We start from the raw sequence: 7,216 nt of genomic DNA on the forward strand, positions 1-7,216 counted from the left end.
ATGGGCCAAATACTGGTAAATGGGATTAGGTAGGTAGGTCAGGTGTTTCTCATGTGTTGGTGCAGACTCGATGGGCTGAAGGGCCTCTTCTGCATTCTGTGATTCTGTGATTCTGTGAAATGGAAAAATAAATGAAGCTACTCAAAAAAGAAAAGGAAATGCGAAAGCTTGAACTTGAACCCCTGAAAAAAAAGCTAGCAAGGGAGGGAAGAGATAAGAAAAGAGACAGAGGCCAGGATTTTCCCCTCAGCGATTTGGGGGTGTCATCCCGCTCGCCGAGGGGAAAATGACGCGGAATGATGTTGGGAGGAATCCCCGAGGTCATCCCAGGCCATTTAAGTTTTTAGGAAGGTGGGCAGACAGCGAAATCAGCTGTTCGCCCGCTGACCAGTCAATGGCCAATTGAGGCCATTGACAGGCTAGTTAAGATAATTAAACACCTTCCTGTTCAACCTTTAGGCTGGCGAGCAGGCCAGGAGCCCCAGCGGGCTCCAGATTATTCATGAAACTTCATCCACTGGCGGGATGAAGTTTTATGTCCGTTTTTTAAAAATGTAATAAATTTTAAGTGTTTATTAATTGGCCCGCCCAATCAAAATGGCGGTGGGCCCCGTTTTGGTGGCGGGGGTCGGCTGTCCGCCCGCCGCTGAGCCAGTGGGGCCCGCACGCCATCCAAGGGCAAAATTCTGCCCAGAGAATTTCAGAGAGAAAAAATACCAGGTAGTATGAATTGGCTAAACAAAAGCTTGGTTTGCATGGCGAAAGAAAAGCTAATAGTTCATATGATGAGTCGATCCCACTCTGAGTTTTGATTTTAAAAAAAGAATCTTCACCTAATGCCTAAATTCACTGAGGACAGAGTTGAGAGATATTTTGTCTCATTTGAAAAAGCTAGGGTGGCCTAGGGACACATGAACTCATATTTTGCAGAGCGTTTGGTGTGGTAAGCGATAGGTGTTTATTCTAGTCTTTCAGAAAAATAATCCTCAAATTATGGGACAGTTAAAACTGTGGTACTTAATGCTTATGAGCTTGTCCCTGGAGCATATCAATTAAAATTTCGGACTTGAAAGAAAATAGAAATGTTAACATTTGTAGTTGGACACAATCGTGTCCGGCCCATATCCCGCGCATCCTCCCTCACGCCTTCTCCTCCTTCCCAGAAACATGATAGGGCCCCCCTTGTCCTCACTTATCACCCCACCAGCCTCCGCATTCAAAGGATCATCCTCCGCCATTTCCGCCAACTCCAGCATGATGCCACCACCAAACACATCTTCCCTTCACCCCCCCTGACGGCATTCCGTAGGGATCGTTCCCTCCGGGACACCCTGGTCCACTCCTCCATCACCCCCTACTCCTCAACCCCCACCTATGGCACCTCCCCATGCCCACGCAGAAGATGCAACACCTGCCTCTTCACTTCCTCTCTCCTCACCGTCCAAGAGCCCAAACACTCCTTTCAAGTGAAGCAGCATTTCACTTGCATTTCCCCTAACTTAGTCTACTGCATTCGTTGCTCCCAATGCGGTCTCCTCTACATTGGAGAGACCAACGCAAACTGGGCGACTGCTTTGCAGAACACCTGCGGTCTGTCCGCAAGAAAGACCCAAACCTCCCTGTCGCTTGCCATTTTAACACTCCACCCTGTTCTCTTGCCCACATGTCTGTCCTTGGCTTGCTGCATTGTTCCAGTGAAGCCCAACGCAAACTGGAGGAACAGCACTTCATCTTCCGACTAGGCACTTTACAGCCTTCCGGGCTGAATATTGAATTCAACAACTTTAGATCTTAAACTCCCCCTCCCCCCATCCCCACCCCGTTTCTCCCCCCTCCCCTTTTTTTTCAATAATTTATATAGATTCTTCTTTTCCCACCTATTTCCATTATTTTTAAATCTAAAACTAAAACCTTGTTAGTCTTTCCACCCCACCCCCACTAGAGCTGTACCTTGAGTATCCTGTCTTCCATTTTTAATTAGCACTTTTCTTAGACAAATATCACCACCTTCAACACCTCTTTGATCCTTTTGTCTGTGACATCTTTTGATTATCTGCTCCTATCACTGCTTGCTTATCTCCACAATCACCACACCCTCAACTTCTCTCTCCCCCCGCCCCCCCACCTTAAACCAGCTTATATTTCTCCTTTCTCCTGACTATGCTTCAGTTCTGTAGAAGGGTCGTGAAGACTCGAAACGTTAACTGATTTCTTCTCCACCGATGCTGCCAGACCTGCTGAGTTTTTCCAGGTAATTCTGTTTTTGTTTTGGATTTCCAGCATCCGCAGTAGCTTTTAGCTTTTTGTTTTTAACATTTGTAGTGTTTGCCAGGGGGAAAGAAATGTTGTTTGACATGTGATTTTAATCAATGATGCTTGAAGAAACTTTTGAGAACGTGAGGAAGGTTATAATAATGGAAGAATTCGAAACAGCCCACTAATAACCATCAGGTCACACCTGGAAGACTACAAGATTTCTAAAATAAGGGAAGCAGTGATTCTGACAGATGGGTATGATATATCACATGCTCATAGGGAAATTAGACAATAGAAAAGATTCTAGCTTTATGGAAAAGGAAGAAGCTGTTCCAGTCAATAAAAATGATAGTACAGAGGATATAGGTGATGTAAAAAAAACGGTTTGCTTTCATTATCGTAACACCAGGGCATGAAGATAAAAGTTAAATCAATGGAAGTAGTAGGGATACCTAAAGATTCTTCAGAAAAGACTACCAGTAAAAGAAACAGGTGATAAAACAGTAGCAATGGTATAATTGCAACACGTTTCCTCAGAATCTACAAGTGTAGTAGATATGGCTCAGCATTGTCAAATAAATTTTTCCCTGGGTACTGATGCAGTGAGTCAGGTTACTGGAAGTTATAGAGGTTTTCTCTCTAAGGGAGAAATAATCCTTTACTTCTCCAACAAGACAAGTAAACATTAATATTTTAAGAGATACTGGTGGCTGATGATACGATTTGTTTTCCAGATGGTTTAATGAAAGAAAAGGTATTAATAGAGGTATTCATGGGATTTATGAACCTGTTCTCTTGTAGGAAGTTAAGTTATAAAGTGACTTAGGGTAAATGTTGTTGCTACTGTGGGAATTGTTCCTAGTTTGCCTTTAAAAAGGGTTGATTTATATATTGAGTAATGATCTGGCAGTAGTAGCATCTTTGAGAGTGGCTGTGAAAGTGACCGTGGTGCGCAATTTTTATGCCAGTGGCTCCTTCCAGGGCTCCACATGTGACCTGTGCAGGATCTTGCAAGCCTTCACGCACAATTGTATCCAGGAGGTCATGGATGCCATCTTTGCGAAGACACAGAACTTTGCGCATTTCTCCCGTGATCAGGAAAGCCAGGAAGCAAGAGCGCTGGTATTTGCACAGATGTCTGGTTTTCCATGGGTGCAGGGTGCCATTGACTGCACTCACATGGCACTTAGATCTCCGTGGCAACAAGCAGTCAACTACATCAGCCGCAAGGGCCTCCACTCGCTGAATGTTTAGCTGGTGTGTGACCACCACCACATCCCGCAGGTCTACGCATGATTCCCAGGGAGTGTCCATGACTCCTGCATCCTTAGATATCTCAGATGCCTGACATCTTCCAGAGTCCACAGAGGCTGCAGGGTTGGCTCCTCGGGAACAAGGGCTACCCACAGAGGACGTAGCTAATGTTGCCCATGTGGTGGCCTCAGATGCAGCAGAGCGACGATATAACTAGGCTCATACCATAACCCAGACTTTGGCGGAGCAAACTATAGGCATTTTGAAAATGAGGTTCCAGTGCCTCCACAGGTTGGGTGGAGCACTGTAATACAGTCCCCAGAGGGGTTGCGCATCATCGTCGCTTGCTGTGCGCTCCACAACTTGGCGCTGCAAAGGGGGGAGCTCCTGGCTCAGGAGGAGATGGAGGAGCTACATGTATCCTCCGATGAGGAGGATATTGAAGGGGATGACGGTGGTTGGGTCCTCGAAGGTAAGGATGCCGGTGATGAGGCCATCGCATTGGTCAGACGAGACAGACAGGCTCGGGAGGCCCTCATAGCCACAAGATTCATGGAGGGTGATGACAAGATGCAGTAAGGATGTTCTGATACCCCCACCTTGCATCTGTGAATGTTTGACTCCTGGTGGCTGATGGCAGTGCAAGTGCTCAGGCTCATGTCATGGAGACGCAGCGGAGACCCGAATAGTCAGTAGATTCCAGAAGAATGACGACAGCATGCAGTGAGGACATTCCATAGGTCTTCACATTGCATCTGTGAACGTCTGACTCCCATCTGGCCTAGGGCAGCTCACTTGCACTCTGTGATCAAGGTCATATAATGTAGGCACAGTTGATCCCTTGGCAGCCTTCAGCACCTTCAGGAGCACAGCATCACTGGACACAGATGCTGAAGAGTTGGGGGCCAGCCCCACCTTCAAGCTGCTGAGAGCACACAGAGAGAATGACAGAACTCTGTGACACCTGTTCATTACATTCTGGCAGTAATAACAAGCAGACATCACTAATGTGTCATATGAGTGTGAAGACGGACCATCACTTTGCTCTGAAGGTTACACACTGCACAGGGAACAGGTCCTGGACTGAGACATCTGCCTTTATCTTGTACAGGAAACAAGATTTCACATCTGGATGACACAAAAACTGCTCATCATAACAAGGAACCATAGGCAAGGAGACATTTTTCAGAGTTTATTTACAATAGTGAACATTATATACAAGTGATTAGTCAGTGCAGCTACATCTTCTTAACCTTCCTAATCCTGCTGTTACGTATTGGCGCTCCCCCAACATCCACAGCAGAGGTGAAGGCAGCCTGCTGACTGTTTCACCCTGTCTGCAATGTGCTCACCAGATTGTGATCCCGAGGCTCCTCTAGAACTTGGTCCCACCCAGGTGTGTGTGTCTGCGCTGGTGGAGGGTGGGGGTGAGTGCTGTGATGGGTCTTCAATTGGGGTGTCTTCTGAGGTGTCTTCGGGGTTTGAGTCGAGGACCTGGCTCATGGAACTCCCTCAGCTGCTTCCCAGATGTTCCTGCGAAAGGAAGAAGAGATAATTTGTGCATAGCAGGAGACTGCGGAATAGAGGAACTGACTCACAGCATAGTTGTCTGATGGAGGTTGCACTGCTGGATCCTCACTTGGTAGATCACCACCGACCACACCGTCAGCACAGGAACAGTCCAGATTGTTGCCGACCAGGTGGATTACTGTATTTTCAAAGTCTGTGAGGACCTTGATGTCAGGTATTCCTCCACCAGTCTGCTACCTCTCCATTTGGTGCCAGTTTTTCCTGCATGAGTACAGATGGAGAGAGTGTGAGCAAGATGCCTGCCAGGCCAGATGATAAGGATACCTGGCATGTGTGGGTGGTGAGTGGTGCCATGGACGGGATGTGGACCCGATCCACAGGGCAGATGAAGGTGTGTTTGAGAGAATGAATGGTGATGTCCCTTGAAATGGCAGTGAGTGAGATCCCTGTGGATATGCGATGGATTTGTGAGTGTGTGAGTTGAGAGTGATGAGAAACGTGACTTACCCTGGCGGAACCTGGAGATTATTCATCCTCTTTCAGCACTGGGTGGCTGTCCTCTTTTGCAGGGCGTTGATGCTCAGCATCGCTGTCACTGCCTCCCATGCTGGATTGGTGGCCGTGCTTGCTGGTCTTTGCCCACAATAGGGATAGAGGACTTCACAGTGGGCTCCACAGCATCCAGTAGGCGCCCAAACGAGACGTCCCTAAGTTTGAAGGCAGCATGTTTCCTTCCTTTGGCAGCCATGACTTTGTAGCAGCTTCCCATGCAGTAGAGAGGACTAGCTCTGTACAGGGGCACCTTTTAAATATGGTGCCAGAATATTGAAGGCCTGAGGTGATGGTGGGGTGAGCGAATCAGAGGCCTTCCTGCCAACGACCAGGTGTGTTTCCCGGGAATGCATTAGTAGTGAGGAATGGAATGGGAATGTGACGATACGGCGTGAAAAGCTGCCATTGCGGCCAGCAAGTAAAATTTCCTGCCTACTAAAATAATGAAGCACTTTATTGGCCAGGATTGCATGGAGATGTGGTTGAATTCTGCAAGATAAATCACATATGTCAGCTAGTTGGGAAGCCCCAGCCGTCCATTGATCCCACTTTCTCCACCTTCCCCTCCAAATTGTAAAGTATCAGGCTTATTCTTATTCGAAGATGACGCCTCATCAGTAATTCTGCATCCTCTTTCTACGTGTCTTCTTCTTTCTACCACTGAGTTTAGCCTCGGCCTTCTTTTTGATTTCACTGTCGGCCTGACTTCTCTCAGATGCAATCTCAACTTGTCTTAGTTCAGTAGTTGAGCTACCCATGACTTCATTATCTACTAGCATCTTGGAAAGTTCTTCGACTTTTGCTTTCAAAGCCTCTTTAGCCTCATTTAGCTGATTCTGTCTCCTTCTTGTATCTGTTGGCCTCCTCCTGGAAACTTGAACATTGCTGTGTCTTCTCTGCCAACTTCAGTTTGTTCAGAGTGATGTTAAATTCTTCCTGTTTCTCTTTGTTATTTTCCACAGTGGAAGTGAATGGTAAGCCCTTAAAAATGCATGTAGACATGGGTGCTTCTACCACTGTAATAGGAGAACACACTTTCAGATATTTAAATAAAGGTGGTCAACAATTACATTTGGAACTGGAAAATAACAAACTTTGACCTGAGGGATCCTTGTAGTGTGTGATGGTCTTTCAACAGGTTTTCCTTTTCTTTGTGAAGCTCACGTACTTCATCTTGAATTCTGTAACTCAGCAGAGTCTCCCTGAGTTTCTTCTGCTGTTCTTCCATGTCATTGTTTAAGATAGTCTTCATTTCTTCAGGTTGCTGAATGGCTGCACACTCCTTTTTCATCCTGTTGTGGTCCTTGGATTCTCCAGGCTCTTTCTGAAGTATCTTGCCTTGTTCCTTTTCCAATTCAGGAACTCTTCCTGCTTCCTTTTGAAATCTCAAACAATTTTCACCGAGAAGGCTTGGTCCTTCACCTTCTAGGACCATCACTGGTAGCTATGTTGATTGGTGCCTATAATGAACAGTTGCCCTGGTGATACCTTTTACCTGGATTTCTTCGCCTGTGTGTTTTCAATTTGGTAGATGTTTGTTCCAAATGTAATTGTTGACCACCTTTATTTAAATATCTGAAAGTGTGCCACATAGGTAGCAATGGTCTCCCCTAGGGTTCTATTC

This window comes from Cetorhinus maximus, chromosome 2 (genome assembly GCF_964194155.1).
Source record: "Cetorhinus maximus chromosome 2, sCetMax3.hap1.1, whole genome shotgun sequence".
In the NCBI taxonomy this organism is placed as follows: domain Eukaryota; kingdom Metazoa; phylum Chordata; class Chondrichthyes; order Lamniformes; family Cetorhinidae; genus Cetorhinus; species Cetorhinus maximus.